Genomic DNA, 27,132 nt, shown 5'->3' with positions numbered 1-27,132 from the left:
ATTTTGTTGTTGTTGAGCAGGCTGCCTGTTAAAATATATACTTACATGAAAGAATTCCATCATATCTGTTTCACTATGTATTTCCTGCCTCACTTTGGCAGCTGCTTTGGCGGCAGAGATAAAGTAAATGTGTGTTTGTTAGGTTGTGTTTGTGAGCCACAACGGAGGCAAGTTAGAAAAAGCCCTTCATTTAAGCATGGCGTGCCTCCATCAGTCCTCGTCTCTGATGTACAAAGAGCCCAGAGGAAGGAGCTTCACAGCTGTTTGTAAACTATGAGAACAGGAAAGGTCAACAAAGTAATGCAGTGCGTTTTTTGTAACGCATTTTCATCTCTCTCTGTTCCATAGTGAGACAGCAGGGCTGCGCCCTGCCTCAGTAGTACTGGTGCATTTAAATTACTGTTCTTGCCTGGAGAATAATGGTGAAAGCATAACCCCATTGTATTCTTTGATAAACTCTGGAAAATGCATGCTATAAGCTGAGGAAGAGGCGCGGTTTAAGGGCACAATTGGCTTGCAAATCTAGCATGGCAAAGTTTTTTTTTTTTTTGGGTGGGTGGGTGGGGGGGATGTTGAGGGTTGGGGGAGAGGAAAAGGAGAGAGATGGAGGATGCAGTGTGTGGGGAGAGTCAGGGGGTCTGTGTTGCAGGGACATGTGTTATCTCTGGGTGCAGAGGTCTTTGTTTGCAGGGCAGAGAGGTATAGATTTCCTCTCCATGTCAGCGCCTCTATTTAGGGCTCAGCACAGAGGGGGACAATAGCAAACTAATCCACCACTGAATCAGGATTAATATTCAAGCTGCAAATATTAATTCACAGCCGAAAGGAGGAAATGCGGAATGTGTCAAAATGCTCAAACAAATAAAGAACAAAACAGCCAAAGATCCTTGACCAAAAAATTCCATCCCGAGTCTTTTGTATGAGTGCATTATTTTTGCGGCGTCCTCCACTCTCGTCTCAGCATTCTGTTTGATTTCTGTATTAATCTTCATAATGATTTTCTATAGAAGAGCGAGAGCTGGGGGAAGCTGAAGAGCTGCATGTTGTTTTTGGCTATTCTCCTCACTAAGCTCTGGATTTAAGATCTGGATTTGAATATTTATGATAGAAAATAATAGAGGTTATAAAAATAAGTCCCTGCAGAGCTGGGCTGTAAGTTATAGGGGTAAGCAATGCCTCCCACATCAAAGACGCCTGGAGTTGTTGGCCAGTAGTCTGATGCCTTTAAGAGCCTATAGCTCTTCAGCTCAGCCCAGCAGAGAGAGTTTGCTTCTCTTATGATCCCAAAGTGTCACTCACCGTTCATGAACCCCCCCAATTTTGCAAAATTTAAAGTTTTTATCTCAATTTAGTGTTTTCTACGCCAAAACAAGAGAAAATAAAACTGCCATCAGGGTTATATCGTTTGACTTGTTTCAAATATAGTTTCACTTGTTTTCAGATTGGAACGAGTGACAGTATCTGTAAGTGACAGGTTTATCACTCCTCTAGTTTCAACATCATATCACTTGATCTGAGAAAATGTTTTAAACATGCTGGTTTGCATTTGAAACAAGTGACATTTCGCCTTCTGTTTGACAGTTTTTTTCTTATTTTTCATAGAAAATCTTAGATGTTAAGATTCAATACCAGACTTATGATGATGATATTTTGGAGAACTGAAAATGAAACAGTCTGTGTTTTTCTCCTCTTGCTGAGTGTCTCACTCACAGGGCAGAGCGACCTGTCCCAACTACATGGAGACTGTTGTCTGAGAGTAAAAAAGCTTGACACTCACTGATTGTGTGCTAGTAATCGAGTGCTTCTAAATCATTGCTGCCAAAATGGTTAAATTGAGGGATTAAATATTCTACCTACCAGTGTTGTTTTTTTTGTCCCAAACGACCATGAATTTGAGGAAGGAAGAATAAAGTTTCAACAAAGAATAAGTGCTTTGTTCAAACAAGCGAGCATGCACGTCCACAACACATCCTTTCAGAACACACACCCAGACACACAAGCACAGTAATCCCACACTAGGGGGTAGAGGCCTGTTGTATACAAGCCTGAAAAACCATTGTGATGTTCAAAGGGGCTTCACAGAGGCTCCAACCATTGATAAGGTCTAATGTGATGAGGGACTGTAAACTTCATCTTTTATACATGGCAACATAATGTGAAAGGTCAGCTTATCTTAATCCTCAAATCTGCAGCATCCAGGCCTGTGGTCCCATTTCATGAAGTTAAAGAAATAATCTCAGAGTCCATTCTGAAGACGGCCCCTTATTATCTTCTCTGCAAGCTCCAATCAGAAGATATCATTAGAGTCTTCTATGAATGCACTGTAAGGAATGATTATTTCTCTTTTCTAATCGGCCCCAATCATATCATAGAATCAGCTGGACTGTGTGCTCCTGGTGAGAAGCTTTATTATGTCCAGTGATTAATCATCAAGCACCGCGTTATCCCTCTTAGACACACAGCAAAGAGCCAGCGTGGCTCATGGAGGGAAGATGGGAAACATCACCTTCATAGGCATGGTGCTTACCTGAGTTTTCATTCTCCATATCACTGGACTCATACAGGAAAATTATGAAGTGCGCTATCATCTCAATGATTATGAACATGCGTATAAGACCACTTATTCACTGAGGCTCCATTCAGGGGACAATCAGTGTTTGGTAGAGAGTTTATTGTCTTTCTTAACTTCTTGATCTGATCCCTCCAATGGTAGGACAAAAGTAACAGTGTGTCCTTAGACTCCCTAATTTCATAGATAGTACTCAGTGGTGAAGTAGAAGTGCTACTTTATATTTTGAATTATTTCGGGGTCAAAAAGGTTATAGTTTCAAGACCAAGTTTGGGCAATTTTGTTGTTTAGGGATCCTTTGTTCTTAGCTGAAAGTGTGTCAAATGTCGACAGATAGTGAAATATTTATTTCTTGACTGCAGATCATATTAGAGTGTTATTGTTTGTTTCGTTTTGTATTCCAACCCTAATTTGCCAGTGGTACAGTTTCTCAGGAAGTCTAACAAACACATATCAACTTTAGCAAAGGTAGACCCCATCGTGTAGCCTTAATTAGAAGGAAATTGTAAACAGACGCATGTCTCTCTCTCACGGATTATCCATACTTTATGACTGAGTGTTTGAAGTTATGGGGGATTCTGAATCAGCACTGCTGGAGCGCTGTTCTTATAGGACATTGTTGTCTTCAATTATTTTCAGTTATATTCCCGCCTGTAAGAGGCAGCGGATCATTTATTATTTAAAGATGCAATCGTTGCTGTTTATCTGGGATTTTTAAAAACCGGGTTATCTTTTGGCGTAGTTTTTGTGATTAAAGGAACAAAGTGTAATAAAGTGCAGTTTCAAACACATGCTTGTCTCCGCAGCGCGAGAGCTCATCTGCCATTATTGTGATTTAATATGAACGGTGCCAAGCAGCTGCCGAGAGACGAGATCTAACGAGCATCAGGGATGCTTTAGTATGTACATAAAGGGTCTTACACTGATGCAGGCTGGTGCAGACACACACACACACACACACACACACACACACACACACACACACACACACACACACACACACACACACACACACACACACACACACACACACACACACACACACACACACACACGGAGGTGAAGACTGACAATCACACATATCTTTATCCTTACGTGTAGCTAAAGATGCTTTGCAGACAGACCCTTAACGGATTGTTTTGCAGCTGAATTCATGCATTTTTGAGGGAATAAATAGAAGTAAATGGACTCAGTCGTCTTGGGAGCAAACAAATATATTTAAACAAAAGGTTTGAGGTAACAGGAAAATGGAATATGTTGATTTTATGAGTAAAGAAAAAAGTAATTTGTCCATCTTTTAAGAAGACCACAAGAACTGGATCCATGGACTCTGGTTTATGTGAAAAAAAGGACTGCAGTTCAATGTATCTCACTACAACTCTTTTATGCAATAATTCCATAGTGTCGTCATGTACAGAGCTCTGTTCCCCCAGTGACTCTTAGAATTGATCCTTTTCTAGGTTTGAGTAGCTGGTCTTCTTTCAGTCCTCTAACAACATCTCAACTGCTCTTACACATATTGTTTTTAAAGCCCAAAGCCCCTTAACTCATGTTGTGCCCCTCTTCCAGTCACCAGTATTCACTGGCCTACCATCACTCTTAATGCTTCCAATACTTAACTTTACACTGAAGCTTTACCCTGAAGACTCCAGTGTTGGGAGATTAGTCTGTCTTCAACTGAAGTAGACAAACTGCAATCAATAGCTGATATAAGTAGTTTGGCGGGGTCAGGCGACCTTGCTGCATGGCACCCTCAGCAACTCTGGTAAAGTCCTTATAAATTCTGGACGACTGACCCCTGACGACCCAGCCAGATAAGGTCAGTGTGGCCACAGTGACCTGGAGCCAAGAGGCCGATGTCCAGTCAGTGGGGCTGTCCTATAATGAAGTGGTCAGTATTGCCTTTCTGTCACTCAGCAATTACAGGGAGAGATATGGAGCTATAGATAGGTGCTGAATGCACAAGAGGCAGTGGTCACAGAATTACATTCACAAGGCAAAGGAGCGGTAAAGTGACATGTAAACTACTCTTATATGGACTGGTAATGACTGGTAGCAAGATGGATCGAAAGGAGTCTGACAACTTCAGTGGGACCGCATTACATCTGTGTGTAAGCACAGGAGACAGTACGCTTTTAGACTTATCATTGCCTTTAAAAACAGCAGGATGAAATTTCAAGCTTAGGAATAAAGTAGTATTCCTACACCACTTCTCCTTTACTAGAAGTGGTATTTTCCACATTTCACCCCAGAACTTATGTGAAATATCTTATTATTAGGGATAGGTATGGATATATTGTTAAAATAGTTGTGGAATATTTATATAGTATTTAATAAATCAGGGGAACAAAAATCATGGTCATAAATCAAATCATACACCTCTTTTTAGTATGATAAATAATAATCAAAGAAACCCAGCTTGGGTTAAGAATATACAATAATTTAAAAAGAAGATAAAACTTTGAGCAGGACCAAGAACATTTGTTGCTAATCACCTGCTTCAACTGGAGGGCCAGAAAAATGTGGAGACAGACAGAAAAAAATGGGATGGCTAGAGACAGACAGATTCACAGCACCAAAGTTTACATCAGCTTGCAGAGAATGATAATGGAACAAAATGAGACTATTTTTGGCAATGACAACTTTAATAATTATGAACATGAAGCTGAAGTCAAGACAGTCTAAAGCAGCAGGCAGGATGGGTCTGTATAATCAGTGTCTGTGTTTGGGCTTAGCTATGGGTGGCTATCGCCTCTTGATAGCCACCGTAGCAGGTAGCCCCAATCCATTTGTCATACAGATGTGACCTGCCGCAGGAGAAGTGTTCAGTTCAAAAGACAAACACAGAGATGTGCAGGGAGAAGTCATATTGCCTACACGTATAGCAGTCTGCCTATGTCATAGTGTTGCACTCGTGGCCTGTTGCGTTCCAGGTCAGGGGCTATGAAATCCCTAAAGTCCTCCAGCTGCTGCCATCAGAGACTCTTGGCATTCCTCCGTCTGCTAACTATTTAGTTGTCAGTGATTTGGTTAAGTGGAATTGACTTTTATCTGCGGTGTGCTGTGGGGCTGCCACTGGCAATCCACAATCCCCCTTCCTCAGCTCCTGTCTTAGCCCAGTGTCACATCCAGTACATTGCTATTGGCAGCTGAGCCAGGCCTAATCAATAGCTCAGGTCAGGGATGGCCCGCGGCTCTGCTGTGGGTGGGCTATTGATCCGACACACACTCCCACAGGTCGCCCTGACAAACTGGGAAGTCATGGCCTTGGATGGAGAGGGAGACAGAGGGGAAGAAAGACAACATTAAGAGCACTGCTTTCTGTCTACTATAACTGCTGACAACATGCTGTCGTAAAAATAATTTACGTATTGATTGGAAAGTGATGAACTGTATACTCTTCATTTAAGGTTGCTTAAAAGGATGATAATTCATATTGATGTGTTTTAAACAGAAGTGAAGTGACTCTGCAATGCTGAGCACACATTGAATAAATAACAAGACACACTGATAAAATGACCCAGATGCAAACTCATCATACCCTTCTGATACCTCTGCACCTGTCTGTCTTTTTCCTTTTTTACCTATCCGTCTTCTTTTTGTTGCATGTATCCTCTGTTGTCACTCTATCAGACCTGTGGCCAATGAGCAGGAGTCTAGTTATTTTTGTTGCAGTTTTAAACATTGCTCCCCCAGCTCCTTATCAGCACCGCAATAAGAACTCTTGGGAACAATTAAGCATGGGCTTTAACTCAAGTCTAACCACAGAGGTAAAAATAATCGCACAAGGTTTCCAAATGGAAGTGGCTTCAAAAGAACTATTCAGTTATCTCAAACTGTCTGCCTCTCCTGCCTGTATTCCCTAACTAAAACTCTGTCGCAGTGGAACTATTGGAACATATGACAAGTATATTTACCCGGCTTCACAAACCGGGCCCATGTGGAATTCAAAGTCTTTTTTTACATGTGGTTTTTTCATCGCTGGAATTGACAGTTGAATAAATATGTATAGTCTATGTGACTTTGTTGTCATGTACAGGAGATCCTGTGCAGAACAGGCAATTATATATGCTATTACAAGGCTATGTCTTGTTCTGGTGATGGTGAAATTAAGTTTCTCCAGAAATCTTTTTTTTCCTGTCTCATTTTAAAAGTCGTCAGTCGTATGAGAGTCAAAATTACTTACAGTCATTAAATGCAATCTCAAAGTTGTAAGAAGCTTTCCTTGCTGTTGCACCATCAAAATAATTAGAGATTAATTTTGTTGGCCCTGAAAATAGCTGATTAACTCTGAAGTCTTGATGCTATCATACAGCTCCAGTTTGCCTCTCCTAAAGGACGTTAATTATGTGCTCAGATGCCAGGGGTGAGGTGCACAATGCTCAAAACATTTTTTCTGACTTTGTCTTTGTTCTTTTGTGTCTTCTTTCAGGTGATGGCTTCATCCTGATTTGTTCCTCTTGTGACCTGGGAGTCCCTAAATCCCAACCCATATAGCTTTGGAAAACCCTGGAAATACCTGGAATTCTAGGAGTATATCACCAAAACTTGCCCAGTGCCCAGGCGCTGCATCAATAGCTTTACACCCTCCTTTATTATTACTATTATCATTTTATGTATACAAAGGAGAAGGGCGAAAGGGTACACGTTAGCAATAGCCGCTGGCCATCCTCCATCGCTTCAACGAACCTGCTGTGACCAAGAGGGCGTGACCTTTCTGCCTGCTGACTTCAAACAGACACTTGAAAAGAAAACACAGTCAGAGAGGCTTCCGTGTGGTGGCAACTCAGACCAAAAACCCCATCAGGTAAGGCTGTGAAGTCCCCCATGCTCCTGCTGTCCGAGCCCTAAGCCCTTTAACTTCCTCAGGGCTTTGAAGCTAACTTGTCCCCAGTCTGTGTCCCCTCACACAGTTAGCTCGCCTTCACAGTTTGTGTAAAGGAAAGGTGGCTGATAAATGCCCCGCTTTCATGGTCTGCTCACCTGTTTGTTCCCCTTGGATTAGAGGCTCTGAATACGTTCTGGTTGTTTGGTTGATAGACGCTCGCCTTAGCTTCTTCACTGTCCTCTTTGCAGATTTGGCCTGTGACTGGCCAGAGCTGGAGTGAATGTGCTGGAAATGTGACACGGCATTGCATGTGTGGCTCATAGATACATGAGCATGTTCTCATAAGCTGCTGTCAGAATGTGAACGTTTGCTGTACACACAAGTAAACCTGCGGACAAACATATTCAAACAAAAAAAGAAACTCACGTATCAATACAAAAATGCATTTTACTTATGGTTGGATGGAGTAACTCGTCTAACGTATACGCCCCGCTGTTCCATTTCCATAACAGTTATCTGTAATGCTGTCAGTAATGGGACCTGTGAATGTTCCCAGATGTGGGTGTCTTTTAATGTTCCAACGGGACAAAAGTGATTTTCTTGCTGATAAAATGTCACCACTGGTGGAGTGTGTGTGTGCGCGTGTGTGGTTACAGATGAGTGTAGCATATTATATTTTGTGTGTTTATGTGTGTGATGTGTGATGTGTGTAAGAAAAGATACAGTATGTGTTTGGCTCCGTATTTAGCAGAAATGTGCCATTTTTCAACATTTCTCATGCCTTCATGAGTTTTTTTTGGCTTCATAGCACATTCTCGTAAAATGAATATTTCCATTCAGAGTGACTTTGAAATTGATTTCACTCGGTGTCACTCTTTTAGCTATATTAAGGTCTGGCTCCCTAGTTGTTCAGCAGAAGATTGACGGCACATTTTCAGTCAGTGATTAAGACTTGATCCCAGGTTATCTGGACTGTATTAAATTATTCGACTTGATAAGAGAATCTTTATTTTCATCAGTCAGTTCCTTGGAATCAAATATCCCCTGATATAAAGAAAGTGAGATTAACTGTATAACAAAACACTTCTTCCAACACAAAAGGTAAAACTGCTAAATTTAGCTTTTGTGCTACAAAGAATTAAGTTGGGTTATTTTTTCTGAATGCAGTTCTAATTAAAAAGACTAAGACATTCAACAATGAAATGAATTTATAGTGATAGAAAATGACAGTGAGCGCAGCAGGATGTACAAAATGAGTTATACTGATGAGTTATGTCGTTAGGGATCCAAACAGCTCTGTTTGAAAAGTTCAAAGTCATTTTACAAAATTTGGGTCACCGAAATTTAGCACCCAGCAGCAAGTCATTGTTTTGAAAATGAGCATGAAAGAAGAGAAAATAAATAAATAAACAACTGTCTCTTTCTTTATCCTGCATCTTTAGAGATTATTTTTAGTATTGGGAAAAATAAAACACTTGAAAGAGCAAGAAAACAATATTTGTCGTTGTGGAGCTAATTAAGGACGTGATCTGAAATGTATTTTGTGTAAAGTCGGATTCAGGACCCACAGGGTCATCTGCCTCACAAAAAGACAACAAGAATACAGCAGGAGACTCCAGTCTGGTGGAAAGCAGCTCCCCTCCCTGGCCTGTGTGCTGATGGAGCTGCATTCCTTGCCTAGAGCTCCAGGGCTCCGACACTAGACCTTATTTTTCATGTGGGCTGCACACTGTTCTGCTGCAGTCGGGGTTGCTCCTTTTGTGCCAACCCTCCCCCTTTTGGAGCAAAAGACATGCATGATTTCATACATGAAAGATATATGTAATTGGACAGCAGGGCCTATGCAATACATTTACAATTCTAAACAGAGCACATTCAGACCAGTTTCTCCGTCTCACCCCCTTTTTTCTTCCTGAGGAAATGCATTTACACCTATTCAAATATATTAGATCAAAAAATACACAAAACACAGGTTATCATTCTTCTTTGATGCTTTATATCTCAAGCGAATGTTTTAACAGAAAGCTCTGCCAAAACATCTCACAGTTCTACTTTATCAGTGAGCGGCTCAGGTGCTTTAGCTCACACAGAAAAAAGTGTGCATACTGCCATGAATGCTTCTAAGTGCATATTGGAAAAACAAGTTGGCTTAATAGGGCTGTTTCAGCATTTAGCACCTTGCCATTATGGGTGTGGTCATATATGTCTGTTGTGCCTTTGCTAATAATAGTTTATAACACATTTGAGAGTCCTTATTGTCAGTAATTGATATATAAAAATGTCTGAATTAAACATGCACCAGACACCAATTCTGTCCAAGGATAAAAGCCAGATAATTCAGGACATCCTTGTGAATACAAAACCAAATCTGAGAATCAACATTGTACATCATGGGTCATGTGTTTGGTTTACTCCCCAAATGAAAACACAATCTTCAGACACTACAAACAAAAGAAAATGTAGAATTATATTCAAAGTAAACATGCCGTAGTAGAAATAAATCATGTTCCTTTCCTTTAAGACTGAAGATATATATTTGTTTAACACTATTACACTGTGCAAAAATCTGCTGTGTGTTTTTGGTTGGATTTGAGAAAGCCTATCTCAGCAAAGATTGTCTTGCAATGTGAAAAAATTGAAAAAACTGATATTCAAACAGATATTCAAGCCCTGACAAACTTAACCCACAAATTCATCACAAAAATTCAATTACAATTTATGTTCAAGAGAGCAACATGATGATTCCAGATTAATTCCCAAGCTGCCTCAGAGTGAGTTAATGTGTCCCTGTGATCTGATGCACACATTTTAACCTCTAAGCTATGAGAGAAAACATCACATCTCTGTCTGTCATTTGACCACAGGGACTATGTGACCTTTTGGAATTCAAAGTCAGTTTTTCATGTTGATATCTTTTTGCCCTCAACAGCAGCAAAACAACTTGTTCAACTGGATTAGATTCAGCTGCCGTGGTATAAGGTTGTGATTTGCACATTGCATATTATTAATAAGCTCTTATGATGCTAAGCTAGAAGTTGTATTACAGTCTTCATAATTACCCAGACATGATACCAGTCATGCCTTTGTGAGTGGTTACACCTCTTGTGTCTCAGTAGAAAACAAAAGACAGACAGTCAGTCTGCATGTTGAGCTAAACACAACGTACAGTATATGCTTGAATGAGATGAAGGATTGTATTTCTGCCACAGGAATGAGGACAGCCAACTTTTTCACATGTGCTTAAATTCATTGCACAAAAGCAATGTTGGCAGGAAAAGCAGGCCATGTGAGCCGGGCGTGCAGGTAGCAGCGATACAGGTGTCAGCCTTGAATGTTTTCCACACATCTGATGCCAGCTCGATGGCACTCGGCCCAAGCAGAAAACCTCCACTTGTGCTTTAGAAAGATTATGGGTTTTTACAAGACACATAAACACACGCAGTGGTAACATGTCACATGTGGAGATGGACAGGTGAAGGGCTCTGGGTTTAAGGGTCTTAGCTCAACCCTCCTGTGGTGCGTCTGTCATGCAAAAGTAAACACTGTCACTTTAACTCTGTTAACAAGCTAGCACCTAAAAAAAGGTAACAGCTCCACTAATCACTTGGTTTTATTGCCTCTTAAGACTACAAAGAGAAGGGGGCACCTACATGGAAGTATTTTAGTCATAGAGGCCACACCAAGTGAAAGACAGGCAGAGCTCTGTGACCCTAACCCCCACTCTCACCCTTACAGTTAAACTGGGAAGTATCACCTACCTCGGAGAAAAGTTTTAATAGAGCTACATTTCCGTCATTCTTTCTACTTTTACTTTGACAGTCTAAAAATACTTGCACAAACCTGCATGTGGTCCAAGAGGCTCTTACACAGTCATATGACTCTTGTTGAGACTCCACAAGCAGGGTGTTGTGTGAAGTGGTGTGATATGAGTTGTTGATTTCCATGCATGTAAAATTTAGCATGATTCAATCGATGTCTGCACTGGCTGCTTTTACATGTCTGAACAGCAGCACCACTGTATGTATGGTTGTTAGTGCGTAAATGTGTGCTGCAACTGGGTCAGTGACACTAAAAGTCCACTAAAAAAAATGGCAGTATGTCATTTCTGTTAGTGCACTTGACTACTTTTGTCATATGCCATCTGCATCACTGTTTTCTTTATATAAAGCCCTAATTTCAATTTAAAACTCATCACGGCTGACTTTTTTGTGCACCTATCAGCTGTTTTAGTGTGTTTTTTGGTGCATCTGTTACCTTAAAAATGTGGTTGCTTTGCCATAAAACTGTTCATGGGATTTTTTAAACCGCTTTCCTGAGACCTGCTTTGAATTTTCTGTACAGAACTATGCTATAGAAAATTTCTTTATGATTTTCTTCTATGAATTACAACTGTGTTGTTTGGCCCTGGCCACACACACTAGATGTATGATGTTCAAGCATCCAGAGGTTGTGTGAGATGCAGGGTTTGGATGTGACCCCCTGGCAATAAATCCTAGATGTGTTTTTTTCCCTTCTGTGTCGCTTCCACCTGTCATCTTTCATCTTGCCGTGTTGTTTCAGGGCTCTTCTCTGCATCAAGGAAAATTACTTTTTTTTCTTTTCAGTTTGTTCTGTTCGACTGCAAATGCAGCGAACAGGCAGTGGCATTAGAATAAGCTGGGCGTTGTGAGGATCTGTGATCCTCCCCTGTTCTGTTTGGGTCGGTTTACCACTAGCTTGTGTTGCTGTTGCCTGCAGTGGTCATATGGCTCTGATTTGGGTTCCCTCTGTTTCAGTGAGCCTTTCCAAAGTGTGTAAAACCCCACGAGTCCCGCCTGTCTCTCAGCCACAGCCTGTGACAGCAGCTCCGAGGATTTCTCCATTATTCACTATAGCCCAGACATCAGATGTGCATTTTTAGGAGGCTTGCTCTCTGCCTCAGTGTAGGATGTTTATCGGCTCAAATAATTAAGAAATTTTACATTTCTAGGTAAAAGCAGCAATCTACTCATGTACTTTGGTTAAATATTACCATTTTTGTTGTCCATTTATTTATTATTTGTTGTGCATTTTAAAATGTTTTTACTCTGCCTCTGTCTGTTTAGAATTTCAATTTTCATGCACTAGTAACTCAGATGTGACAAAAAAAAAAAGCATGGAGTGTTAGCAGCTTCTTTTGAATCTGACAAAAATGAAAAATCCACAAACAGAAAAGGTTATCCTTTGGAATTTGGCACAACAAATTAAAAATAAAGCCTCTTGAAATTATTTTCTTGCAAACATGTATTTTGAGCTTGAAGGTGGTGAGGTGTGATGAAGCAGGACTGAGGCTTGGCAGGCTCACATAGATTTGTTGGTCTGTGTGTGTGTGTGTGTGTGTGTGTGTGTGTGTGTGTGTGTGTGTGTGTGTGTGTGTGTGTGTGTGTGTGTGTGTGTGTGCGTGTTGGTATTTAATCAGTTTGATGATGGCACATAAACATGTGATATCGTTTTATTACAATTATGATGATGATTCTAATAATTATTTAGTAAATAAATAAATAAATAAAACTTTTATTTTTTCGTTTGACAATAAGGTGCGTGTCATCCCAAACACAGACACGCGCCTGCTCACGTGCAGGGATGCACACGCATACAAACGCGCGCGCGCGCGCATACAAGTAGGAGGGAGTGAGACAGATAGATATGCTCCATAATTTATTTATTTATTGGAGGGGGGTCCATCGCGTAGTGTGTGCGTCTGGTTTGGGTTCATTTATTCTACATCGTCGTCGTGGATGGGATCAAATATTTTGAACAATGAAACCAAAAATCAGAGATATCTGAAATTTAATTCCTAAAAATGTTTTGCTAAAAAGTACTTTTACTTTAGATGGATTGGTTGCGATTGTGTGTTAATGCGATTATTTTTTGTCAAATGCAAACATCAAAACAGTTTCTGAATAATGCATAGGGTCATTAATAAGGTAGTGGTGGCAGGACGAGTAAATGGACACAGAGAGAAATTGATATGCTTCTGTTTCTCATGGAAATGAGGCAGACTGACCAGACGGCCATGCGTTTTTTTTTCTTTCCAAAAAATTAAAATCACACCAGCTGCAACAGAAAACAGGTCCTGCTTCTTTTTTTTTTCTTTCTCAAATGCACCCTGATATGTGAAGTCAGCTTTGCTCCTGCATAAAGCTGGTTTGCACATGATGTTAAAAACACAATTTCACGTTTGCTTTAGAAATATTTAAATCTCAGATGAAATGTTAAAGATGTGTTTAAAAAACGGGCAGCTGAAACGTAAGAGTTTGTTCAGAGACATTTTAATATTTATTTCCCAGCACTGATAGAGGTCAAGAAATAAAATTGAAATTGACACCAAATTCATAAAGACAACAGTTTGATAATGGTATGGCAAAAAAAGAAACATAAAAAGACATACAGAACGTTTGGGAAGTTAAAAACAAAAGTAAAAACAAGTAAAAATCCAGTGACACACGTGCGTCAAAGCATTGAAGAAAAAATCAACCAGAAGAAACACACACGAAAATCCTGTGAAATACTAAGGACAGATATGCACCTGTGATCAAGGGTGGAGCAGTTTCTTTGTGATAAATTATCTTTAAATAAATTTATTTAAACATACTGCCTTATAAATGAGAGCGCACGACTGTAAAACATCACACATTGGTGTTAAAAACTTACATTTTAGTTTTAATACGGAAGGTCACACACACACACACACACACACACACACACACACACACACACACACACACACACACACACACACACACACACACACACACACAGTTTGAGATGTTCCATTTCGAGATCATGCTCCGTTAGCCAGCTATGACACTGAACTACAGAGACATAGGCGAGTTGTATTTTGTTATATTCGAACATATAGCTTTGAAAACGGAATTATAAGAAATATAAAAAATGTGAAAGAAGATGTGCATTCCTTTCAGCAGATACACGAGCTTCAAGCACCAAGGTGGAATATCACCCAGGTGTAAGACCTGCTACATCTGGAGTCACCGACAATGACAAGAAATCCTAAAACTGAATTTTGATTAAAAAAAAAACCATTCAATTTCTAAACGTGGGCTTGATTTGTATATCCCTGTTTGTTGTTGTTGTTGTTGTTGTTGAGGGATGCCCCGTTTATTAAAGCCAAGTTCAAGTTAAAGTGGTGCTCTTTTATTGCCTGTCACCCTCAACAGTTAAGGAAGTCTGTTCCATGGGGATTTGGACGATCTAAGCACTGATGTTGGATGGATAAAATTAACCCCATTTGGTAAAAAATTCACTACAACCATTTATGCTTCCCACCGTAGACAGCTTACATCTCCATTGACAACACAACAACCTGACCGTGTTAATTTCTCTGATTCCAACGCGGTGCTGTCTGGTATATACTTCTGGACAAAAAGGCGAATGTGCGCTTTAGCAGGGAGCAGCTGGTCCGCAGGCGCTTGGCTCCTGTAACAGAGTTGATGCGCTGCTTGATCCCAGTGGTCAGGCTGAACATAAGAGGGCGCTCCCATTGCACCTGGCTGCGCTGCCCTCTCCACCCTGCACACAGGAGAGCCGGACAGCAGCCCTCAGCTGAGCTCTGATGTAGAGGGAGTAGCGAAGACTTGTATCTTTAAGTTAGATCAGCATCGTAAACAGACAAATATTAACCAATAAAATCTCTTTTTAAAATTCAAATTATCATTAAAAAAATAAAAGTAAGAAATACTTAAATCAAATCAATATCAATGCCATTAACCTCAGTAACGTTAGGCAGATTTACGCACCGTTTCGTTTCTGTTTGCAAAAAAAGGAAGTGTTGTAGTGTGACTTCGGGAGGAATTGCCTTTTATGACAACTTTGGATACAGCTACTCGGCCACAGGATTCATACATTGTATATTGAAATTAATCATATTTTTTATTGACCTAATTACAACGGTAACATTAGTATCAGTTTGATAATTAGGACACTATTTTTTTTAAATCAGTTATTTTTTGTTAGTTTTGTCCTGTTGTGTTTGTGTCCCATCGAAATCTTCTTATCCACTTTATCTACAGTCAGGAGTTGAGCTATCAAAGCATGACCTGACATGTACTAGCTTCCTTAAAAATATGATGCCACTTTTTCTCTGTTTACACTAATTGGACGTCTGAATGACGCGCTCTTTGTTACTTAGGCCTCATATAAGCAGATATCTCCCTTTATCTACTGCTTATTGTCTCTTTTATGAAGTTTTAAGACTTTCTCGGTCGGGGCATTCATCTTTGAGCACTTTCACCTCAGTCAAGTTCCTCTGTCGCTTTTGTGCTTTGTCCCAGGGGGCGCATGCATGCGTAAAGGCGCGTGGACATGTGGACCCAAAGTTAGACGCGTAAATGGAATAACTTAATTTATTTTAATTTAATGTATGCATCAAAACAGACGTTGGTAAGTCTGAGAATGAAGAGTCCCCCTCACACGGTGACGGTGATTGCACGTTAGAATCGATTGCCGAGCTGAATACTCGGTTTTGTTCCTTGCAGTTGTGGTGATGGTCAAGTGCTTTCATGTGGCTCACATCTACGGAGCATTTAGCATTTTAAGTTCCTCTGCCTTTCTTTGTCATATCCACGGGCTGTCATAGCCACAGGTTGTGTTGAATTTGCAATGCCACTCATCGATGTGTGCCTATTGAGGCTGGCACGTGGACAGTTATCCTTCCCACAGAGAGGCGCAATTGAACGCTGCTAACACAAAAGCTTCAGACCCTGTCAGTTCCCCCCTTTTCCCTTTTCACTGATGCACGGGCCCTAAAAGCATCAGGGCCGCCGTGTGGCTGCTCCTCTTTTGATTTAGCCCGCACTATATGCTCACTGATGGAGCCATGTCAATCAGGCCTCTGCATACATTTGTAAACTTCACTTTGCATTGTTAGGCTTTAGGCGACTGACTGGCTCAAAGCTGCCTTCAACAAGCCTCAAATTACACCCGACTCTTTTATTATCTCGCAGCCCCTTTAACTCCTCTCGCACGCTATTTTCAACCTATTCATTTTTACTATCTCTTCTTCCCGGGAGAGCACACGCGCACAAATCCTCGAGATTCCTGCAGTCTTGCCTCTCACACTGAAAAAAATGTTAGCTGCACGACAGGGCAGTGCAGTTTACTTGCGTTTTCTCTGAGAGGGGCATGCTGAACTGGAGATGCTACATTACTTTCAAAATGCATGTATCAGACAGCCTCTGCTTCTCTACGGCAAGTGGTGAGGAAAGCCGAGCTCCAGTTCCATATATTTTAGCTCAGGAGAGAGAGGGGGAATGAGAACTAGAGAGAGTGAGGAAGAGGGAGAGGGGGAGCTTGGGCTTGGTCATATAGGCAACAAGGTGAGAAGTTTGATTTTCATAGGCTCGTCTAAAGTATATATGCGATTGGATCTGAAACGCAGCGTCCCATGGGGCTTCCATAACCTCTCTAACCTTTAAGTCAAAGGCCTTTAGAAAATATAAAATATAGCCTATATATTTCATCTGCCATGTGCGCCATTAAAACACCACGAAAGGAGATTTAACGTATCAGATGTGTGGCATCCTGGAAAATAAAAACAGGCATCAGATTGAACTGTGCCGTGCTTTTCTATCCAACACACGTCTGAAAAATAAATATCTCAGGCCGATTTATCCTCCCAGATCTGACTTATCTGTTATGCAGAAATGTAAAATAGTTGCTCTGAGCTCCATAGCATGTGTGGACAATGTTTTAACTCATATATGTCCATTATGGGTAAAAACCCAGCTATCTACCTTGTATCGGAATTCAGTGTACGGCTGCAGACTATCAAACCCGGCTTGTTTCAGTAAACACAGCACACATGTGATCAGTGAAAGCTGAACACAGAGATCCAGTGGAGCAGGACTCTATCTGGAACTGTTTGCACAGAGTGTCCACACTGAGACTGCGGGATTGTCCGTTTCCTCCGAGAATCAACAATAAAATTATCATAACAAAGAGCACCGAGAGACTCTAAGGTTGATTTTTTTCCCCTTGTCTTCTTTTGGCAGTACTGTCTTTTCATTCGGAGGAAAACGAGAGGACATCAGTAACAGAGGCGACGTGCTTCACGGGGGGATTATTAAGAAAAAAACAAACGAGAGAAGCTCAACATTTTTCTGTCCGTATTGATCTGAGAGACATTGAGAAATTCCTTATCACGAAACACATCTAAAGGCAGATGAGGCAGTGACCATCATTGGTCCTTTCCTTCTATCAGAAAATCTCTCAAACATGCAGGCCGGAGCTGAGCTGACCAAACGCCCCCTTCAACTCTGTCCCACATTTACACTCTTATTATGATTATTGTTATTTCAGAGAACCTACATGAATTGACAACGTGTTCCACCAGTTTCGTAATAGATGTCACGATAACCTGCTTCCCCATCATGCCTCTGTATTCCAACTAACAGTCTGTCGCTGTGTATGCTGGGTATAAAAATCATTTCATAATTCCTGAGATGAACGACACATGAAATAAAATATCAATAAATTGTCACTCTCATATATAACCTACACTTACTTAAAATGAGCTGGACAGGCTTTGTGCTGTGTCCTAACACAAAGCAGCTTTCAAATTAAACTGTCAAAATATTAAAGCTGCTGCAGTAAATACCTTTATATCATCAAAAACTTAAAGTTTATTTAATATTTTAATAATATTATCAAAATTATTTGATTGACTGTAAACACTGGTTGATATTTGAAGCTGATACTACAGTAAAAACGACTCGTCTGTCATATGCTGTCCGTCATAATCTCAGATAAAGTACACATTTTTAAAATCTGAAATGCACGTTTATTTTAAATGTAGTTGTGAATATAAATACGAGTAGCTCTATTCAAATTATATGCAAACAAACTGATTTCTGATTTGTGTCACTGCTCTAAGCAGTATCAAAGTAAACTCGTCGTGCCTTAGCATCAAGACTATTACCATATACGTCATGTTTCTATACAAAATGAACTGAATTTGCACAAATTTCCTTAAATACGGTTAAGAGGATGGTTCACGTAAACTTTATGAATGTGTAAAATGAGCCACTCAACACAACTATTTAAAAGTGAACTTATTCCTCAAATAAATTTAAGTTCTCCCAGTGCTTCAAATATTTATTTTCAATGCCTAAACATCGTTATCTTTATAATATAAGGGCGCTACTGCACTTGTGATAAACTGTGGTCATCCCGGATTACACCACTCCACGGTGGCAGGTCTCATGTTGCGTTTACAGTTCAGTTTAACATACATGTAAATATATAAAGCTGTTACATGGTACGTTATGCCCTTTTTTTGCTGGTTACCAACAAGAAGTTATTTGCGTAATTACTTGTTTACTATATAACCACTTCTCTTTAGTCTCCACAGCAGCCGTAACTCAGTTATGTATTTCAATAAGTTGATCTATCGTAAGACTCTACACTAACAGTAGAAAAAGCAACGCGTGCTGCCCTGACATCAACAAAATGACAAACTTTGGTCGGAAAAGATAGAGTAAAATAAAGCGTGGTCGCCGGTGTGTTTGACGTGGCCAAATTATGCGCGTTTGTTTTATTTAAAAAACAGCAAAAACCGGAATAAAAAGCGTTCAAAAGTGAAAAAGAGCGGAGAAAAAGCAGTGGCTGTAAGCCGGGCTGAGCCTGCTGCGGCTGCCTGCTCCAGTATTAACTTTCACTGTCTTCCGTCTAATCAAACTCTTACTTTCCGCTGTTCTTAATTCCATATTTTCAATTCCTGATCATTACTTTCCTCCTTTTTCTTACTTGTATCTATCCATCCATCCCACCCTCCCTCCTCTTTCTCCCTCCCTCCCTCCCTCTCTCTCCCGAGCTCTCTCCTTTGCTGAATCTTATTGATCCAGAAGGCGGCTAATTAGCCCTTCCCTTCGTGCCTGTGTAATGAAGCACATGCGCACTGAATTAATCACAGCCATTTTTTGCAGGAAACTAATTAGCAGGAATAAAGATCCAAAGAGTTTTTTCTTTTCAATCATCAGATCTCACTTTCACCTCTTCCTCGCTCCCTCTAACACAAGACTCATCGCCTGCTTTGCATCCAAATTATTTTTATATTGCCTTTAACAACTAATAGTACCTACTTCGGTTTTTTACACTCCGCAACAACAATGATCTTTCTTTTGCCACCCTAAGCGCAAACTGACCAAAAGGGGACTGCCTTGATGGGATCTTTAGCTAAATCATCTCAATACTGGATTAAAAAGCGAGGATCACAAAGCGGCAGCGAGAAATTGTAAGTTTCAACTTTGCGTTTGTCTCTTTTCCTCTCTGTTTCCACGATCCTATTCTTTCCGCTGTGCACTTATCTGAATCTCTTTTCCCTATCTGTTCGTACTTAACGTGTAGCGGAGCTGGCTATTCTCACGTTGTGAGGAAAGACTAGCTATCCTAAGTTGATTTCATGCAAGTAGTTTGCCTTTATTCTCTATTTTATTTGTATCGTTTACCTGTGTTTACATCAGCGTTCGTCCTCTCCTCATCATGAATGGAAGATAAGAAATGGGCAAGACAGCGATCCTCTCCAAGCAGTTGGTCGTAGAAAAACACGGTTTTCAAACAAATATGTGCATTTCGTTGGGATCGGTAGAGGTATAGAGGGCTTATTGGTGTCAAGAAACGTGTTTTGAGGCACAGATGCTTTGAGAAAGGGGGCTGTGTGGAGCGAACGGAGGGCAGCGGTAGCTCCACACGAGCGCAGCCCAGAAAAGAAGCTCCAAGTCCAGCCTGTGGGTCCGTGTGCGTCCGGGCGAAGGGGAACATCTCCCTCGCTTTCTATTTTTGACAGATTTGACCCTCGCCACATCCAGGGGTTCGGCATCGTCGTATTGCTTATAAAATCCTCTTCGGGATAAACACATTTTTTTGTGTTTCTCCGACACGTCTCTCTCTCTGAAATGTGCAATCCCTCCGCCCTGTCTTAGTTCCTCTATCGCTACACTTTTCCTCTTTCCCCCACTTTGTCCGGCTTTTTCTTTTATTTTATCGTGGCTCTTTGCCTCTTTGAAGCGATGTTTTTGAGTCGATTCTCGGCTCATTCCCTGACGAAGTCACATGCAAATCGATCGACATGTGTGTGTATGTGTGCGTGCGTGCGCGAGAGGGTTTGTGTTGGCGAGCGTGTGTGTGTTAGGTGAATGTGGTGGTGTGTCGAGGAGGAAAAACGAAGCCCCGGGTCTCCTGCATGACAAGAGCGGATCAGCAGGACCTTGTACACGGACAGCCTGGGAGTCTGAGCTGCGTTTCACACGGCAGACATGTGGTTTAGGGAAGACATAGGCAAGGCTGGATATCTGCTGCCTCCAACTACTTGGCTACCGTAGCTGACTTTTTCTCCCCGAGAAACACTGACCGGAATGAAAACAAAACATTGCCCTGCTAGTCTGACCTTAAGCAGACATAATTATTCCAAACTCTGTGCCGGAAACTTCAAGTATCGTCCAGGCTAAACCTATAGGTCACTGCATGCATTTAGCACCCGCTTAGCCAGTTAACATTTGGAGGATTTTGCAAAGTTACACTACAAGATATTCTCCACAAACCCAAAACAGAGGCTGCACTCTCCGAGGTGAACACATTCGAGCTTTACGAAGAGACAGTCTTTCTAATCTGGATGGGCCTTTTGCAAAAAATTTAGTTTAGTATACTGCCTGTAACTATATGTCTTGCCAAGAAAAAAGATATGACCATAAAAATACAGAGCTGCTATTTTGACGTTTAGTTGTAACACCGAAAGCCGAAAATCTTCGTAAATGTGCCCCAAAATAGCGCCTATTTTACGCACGGTATGGTGCAATAATCAGTGAAAAAAATCTGCCAGAATTGTGCACCAGCCTTGGAAATTTCGTGCGACATAGAGACGGAAAAGAGAGAGGTTTTGCGAGCAAGCAGAGACAAGGATAGGATATGTGTACCGTTGGGGGGAAACAGAAAGGGGGGTTGAGAAGCTATGTGTGTCTGTGTGTGTGGGTGGAGGGGTAGGTCAGACAGCAAGAAACAGGGGGAACAGGGGTCATGGAGTGAGTGCAGAGATAAAAAAGAAAAGAGAGAGGAAACCCCCGCGCAAACAGCCCAGGGATGATGGGGAGAGAGTGTGGGTCTGCCTGCCTGCCTGCCTGCCTGGCTGGGAGAGACAGAAAACGGTTGTGGGAGTTGTTGTTTGGTATGTTTTGGGAGCCACACAAAGCACTTGTGCTTGTCAGCATCTGCAGGATTAAGACTTTGGCTTTAGTTTGGGATGGGGGAGAAACAAAAATAGTCTGGTAACAGGTTCAATAAGACAAAACGTTAAGGCTGTCAGGCAGAGGGGGGGAAAGAAAGGGGGCTGAGGGTGGGTTTGTGGAGAGGGGGGTGAGTGGACGGGGGTCAGATAGCCATGGGCCATGGAGGAGGAATCAGGGGAGGAGGTCAGATAAACAGATCCCTACCTTTCAGACTGTAGAAGAGCAGTCAGAATGAGATTAGCACAGAGGCAGACAGATTTAGTCATATTTAGTCTTTCCCTTTTCCTAAATACTTTTCTGTTTCTCTTCTGTTTTTTTTCATGCAACTGCAACATTAGATTGTGTGTTTTAAGATTCCATCAATTAGACACCCAAAGGTGTTACAGTGTGCAGGGCAGGTATAGGCTGCTGTGCCAAAACTGGAGTAAGCTCCCTTCTTCCCCTGTCTGACACTCCTCTCCTCTTCCTCCTCCTCCCTCTCCTCCTCTTCCCTCTCTCGGCTTCTGTTACAAAACAAAGACAGCACAAATGTTTACTGTCATCTCACCTGTCTGATTTTCCTGTCTTGTCTCATTGTCATATTTATGTTTAATTATAACAGTTTCTGGCAAAGCTATAGGAGTGTCATTGACTCTATTTCTACGTCTTCCATTTCAAATATGTGTTTGTCAGACGCTGGTGTAGCTAACTATATTATCTCCTGTGCAGCCCTGGCTGTGATATTGGGATTATTGCATTCACGTTAACGTGTCGCTAGAGTGATGCTTTATAATACAGTGATTCTTAAAAATGATTCAAAATAGGCAGTTTCTATTCTTCATCTTCACTTCGTTTTTCTCTGTGTGTTTGTCAAGTCTCAATTTCTCTTAATTTGAACTGCTTTTATTTTTTATTTTTTTTTAAAAATCCTACAGCTGCTGCTGGGTTAATTACCCCAGAAATTAATAAATTGGGGAAACAGTGTATCACTGTCTTGAACAATGAAAAATTATCTCATACAAGTTTGTGGCTCATTTTTTTTTTTTGTTTTTGTTTAGTTTAGTTTTTTTTTTTTTTTTTTTAATAAACCCAGAAATGTATTGAAATGTAACTCTAGATCCTTACGTTTGTAGCATCAGGCAGCAGTTTCAAACCTTTACATGTGTAGTTAGAGGAGAAATTGAGACTTAATTGTGAATATCTAATTTGAATGTGTCAGATATATGACAAAATATTGGCCTGTGGAGATTAAATTTTAAAAAATCGTGCAGGCTTATTTGTGACAGCAGTGCTTTGCATTCTGTGATAATCTAGTTATCTGGATGCATATACCCAAATTACTGTAAGGGTGTTGTTCCCATCTTGTGTTAAATATTGGGTGTTGTACAGCTGTGATGTGATGACGTTTTTGTCCTGTGGATCGCTCTTAGTCCCCCTTGTATTACCATATTCAACGACAGGTATATTCAGAGGTTATTTTGCAGTATGAATAGCACTTTCAGTTGTGGAAAGGAGATAAAGGGAGTAAAGCAGTCGTCATGGATAGGCTCGTTTCATGGTTTAGGGGGTAACGCAGAGGGATGGGAGACAGCGCCTCTGGCTGTCACAACCTCTTCTCTTCCTCTCGCTCTATGCCTCTCCCTCTCTTTCTCTCTCCATCTCATTCTCACTGAGTCTCTGCATATCGCCCTCCCTAACTCCCACCTTTCCGAGCTCGGGCACCCACACCGTGGGGGAGCTCGCTGCCGTGGTGTCCTCAGTCTCAGAGAGCCCTCTTTGGGTTGACAGCAGGCTGAGGCCATACATGAGAGATTTAACACACTTGTGTTCATGCACACAGAGCACAAAAACCTCTCAATAACGATGCATAAAATACATAAAGAAGGGTCGTGTGTCTTCAATTTATGCAAAATTTGAAATGGAATTATTTTGCTTCTTTTTTATTTTGTCAAATTACTGTCAGTCTGTTCACATGTATTCTTTTTTTACATGATGCTGTTTGAAGACAGCAATAAATGCAAACATATTAAAACAAAAGGGCATTTTTGTATTGTGAATTTACATTTATTAAATTAATAAAGTGAAGCCAAACGACTGTCTCAGTCATTAGCTGTGTTGACATATGTAGATGATAGCAGTCAACAGACACGAGGGCTTTGAATCTGATGAGTGCTTTTAAATATGCAAGGTCGTGCAACGAGGACCAGTTCTTCCAGTTGTCCTGCAACCGAGGCCAGTGTTACATGTCATGCTACCATAAAGGAGCAGGCGGGGGGCGGGATCTCGGCTCAGCACAGGGGAGAGCAAGAAAGTGGGAAGGGAGAACGGATGTAATGACTGTCATGCTCAGGTGTGTGTGTGTGTGTGTGTGTGTGTGTGTGTGTGTGTGTGTGTGTGTGTGTGTGTGTGTGTGTGTGTGTGTGTGTGTGTGTGTGTGTGTGTGTGTGTATCTCCATGCTTTTGGTGTGGCATGTATAATTGTTATACCTGATCCTTAATTCCGGCAGCCGAGAGTCCAGAAACACTCCTCCTTTTCCCCCTCAGAAAACACCCCTCTTCTCTAAATTTCCTCTCTTCTTCTTCTTCTTCTTCTTTGGGGCTTTCTTCCTCATTTCTTCACTGTCATTCTTTTATCTTTTTTAAGTGAAGTTGGCAAGGAATTTTGTGGTTTTGCTCTCTCACAATATGTTACCGTGTTAACAATCTTGGTTAAATCATTGTGGTAGATGAGATTTATGACGGGGAAGATGCGCATGTGTCTCTGCGTGTGTGTGTGTGTGCAGAGCTGAATTCTGATTTGTGTGCTTACTGGCACTCTGAAAAATCAAATCCTTGAGGAATTTGTCACATTGTGGGCTTGTTTTAATACAAGAGGGTTGAATCTTTATTCATGATTTTTTAAAATTAATTTTCTGCTGGTTCGAAAATCCTAAGTCATTGCTCAAATTGAGACGAATCACTTCAGGACCATGTTGTCATAAGGTGACAGGAGCTTGATTGTCTGTGAGACTAACAGAATACAAAAATGGGACAGAAAATAAATTATAATGCATTTAAAAGAAAGGAGGCTCTTTACTATTCTGCTTAAAATGATGAAAATACGGAAGCTTTCACAAAGCAACGCACAACAATACTGGATGCAAATTTGTCCTCTATTTCTGACAATAAGTAGATGCTGTTGTAGTGATGTAAATGAGGTTATGATGTGTTTATGTTTTTGGATATGTGTCCTTGACTACAATTTCAATACTGCTCCTGTAAGAAATATACAATATCAGTTTTGGAACAAACAAGGCTGTTCATTTGAAAGCATAACAGGTATAAAGACTGTTATGTATCTAGGATGTGGTAACAGCTGTTCAGGGCAGACCTGTGTGATGCATTCTTGTCCATGGCTGGTTATGTCGTCAAAGCTGAGTGTGTGTGTGTGTGTGTGTGTGTGTGTGTGTGTGTGTGTGTGTGTGTGTGTGTGTGTGTGAGTGTGTAGGTAGGTAGATGTGTGCTGCAAAGCGTCTACGTCTGACGGCGTATAGATCCTAGACGGGGCAGCGGCAGCTAGCTCCAGTGTACAGTGATCGGAGTAACAGCAGTTTGGTGTGTGTAAAGGCTACATATGCCTACTTGCGGGCGCTGCAGGGATGACAGGCACCACTCCATGGGCTGCAAAATTCAACCAAGCTTCACCCTAGCCCCCCCCATAAAATCCACCCCGCTCTTGGACCCTGGAGGCCAGCATTCCACCCTCCGCGCTGGCGCTTATCATCACAAAGGACAGAATGCATAAAACATGGAGGACGCTTAGACAGAGGCGGCCCAGGTCGCCTTTCTCTCTGCACACTGAGCCCTGGAACAATACATGGGCCCCTCTGGCCTGTGACTCTGACGACACACACACACCGTCTTTTTATCCTCCCCTATTTCTTTGTCATCCTCTTCCTCTTCCTCTGTGTTACTGTGCTCCGTGGACTGATAACTGCCCTCGCATTGTTTATGTGTGTCTGTGAAATCTGCATTGTGTAACTGAAATGTGTGTGTGCGTGTGTGTGGGATAGAGAGAGTGAGTGACAGGTTTGAAATATTAACAGTACAGTAGATGCAGTGATACTGACATGTTCCACATTTTTTTATTATATCTTATATTTCTCACATTAAATGCAATTTAGGTAAAACACATAATTATTGTACACTGTACAGTTAACAATGACTACATGGAAATAATTAACTCTTTTAATATTAAGAAAATTAGAAAACACATTACCCTAAATAAGAGGGCATATTTACTGCAGAACAACCGAATGTCTTTTTTTCTTCATCTCTAATTTACAGCCAGGTCACACAATGATACAACATCAGAGTTTCTATTAATATCACACAGTGTGTTTGTAAAATCAAGCTTCATAGCTTTTTTATTGATCAGTCATCAGACAGCCTAGCTTAACTTCATGTGACCATGATGCAAAAATTATGGCAACTGCTCTTTTAAAATATTTCTCCAATACACCAGTCATCCTCCTTTTAAAATATCCGCACATGCTCAGCAGCAGAGATTCTTCATGATAAAAATTCAGTCCATGTTTGAGATTTAAGACAGATTTTGCCTTCCCATGACTTGACTCTGTGGTTGTAACAAAAAGTGTTTCTGTAGAGCTGAGAGAATTTTAGTCTCCATGTATCTCTACCTGGCTCTGCTAGCTGGTGCTGGAGGAATGCACTGCGAGGATGTTCAGGACCCCAGCAGGTCCATGGCACTTCCTCTCTGTGTACCTCACAGCTTATCCTCCTCAGGATTAGACAGAGAAGAAAAGAAAAGAGGGATGGCAGGAGCACCCTTTCCCTCTGACACCCTCTTCCCCATTTTTTTCAATTCAACACGCACAAAAAATCTCAACAAAAAGTGTAATTCACTTGCAAATGTGCAGTAGCCCGTCAGTGTTCCCAGTCGAGGAGAGAGAGAGTGGGAGAGAGGAGAGGGAGGGGCAGAGATGGAAAGACACACAGAGCCGGCTGCAGCGTATTTCAGTGTGAGCCAGGGCTGAGGTGAAGCTAGCTACTGCTTCTTCCTGGTCAGGGAAAGCAGCAGACTCCACCTGCCCATTGATAGATTCTCATGTGGTCAGCGTGCATGCATTGTTTCACTGTAAGAGACAAAATTTGTACACATTTGCTGTTGTTATACAGCAGGAATAAGTGTTTGGACTTGCTATTTATCACTCCCAGAGCCTCTCCTGAGGTGGCCTGGTGTTCGCTCGGCGCCCCGGGCGACCGATCTGCTCGTAGTGAAGGGGTTAAGAAGCAAGGATAGCCCCCTTTTGTCTCTGTGGCCCTCTTTGCCATTGTTGTGGTGGAATTGAGCTCGGCACACCTCACTTGACCACAGCAAAGCAATAAAATGGCCTCTAAGTGCTGAAGCCTCTATAGTCCTCTGATGTCAGCTGTGCTCCAGCTTCTGCCGACATATTTCCTTTTTTTTTTTTTTTTTTATACGTACACATGCACTGCAT

General features: G+C 41.3%; 1 protein-coding gene across 4 annotated transcripts in view; it reads left to right on the top strand.

The window, feature by feature from the left end:
- Positions 1–27,132, top strand: part of zfhx3b (zinc finger homeobox 3b) — a 333,079-nt gene that overhangs the window by 180,741 nt on the left and 125,206 nt on the right. For 3 of the 4 annotated variants that reach the window (XM_074666024.1, XM_074666027.1, XM_074666028.1), the window contains one exon: positions 7,002–7,376. The gene's annotated coding sequence lies outside the window, so the exon portion shown is untranslated. Of the gene's footprint in view, positions 1–7,001; positions 7,377–19,295; positions 19,666–27,132 lie in introns of those variants that run through there. The other variant, XM_074666026.1, reaches the window with a different exon arrangement.

This window comes from Halichoeres trimaculatus, unplaced genomic scaffold (genome assembly GCF_033239565.1).
Source record: "Halichoeres trimaculatus isolate MK-OKI-2021-1 unplaced genomic scaffold, fHalTri1.1 fHalTri1_scaffold_3, whole genome shotgun sequence".
Lineage (NCBI taxonomy): Eukaryota > Metazoa > Chordata > Actinopteri > Labriformes > Labridae > Halichoeres > Halichoeres trimaculatus.
The sequence above is the reverse complement of the archived record's forward strand: the minus strand, read 5'-3'. Positions and strand labels throughout refer to the sequence as shown.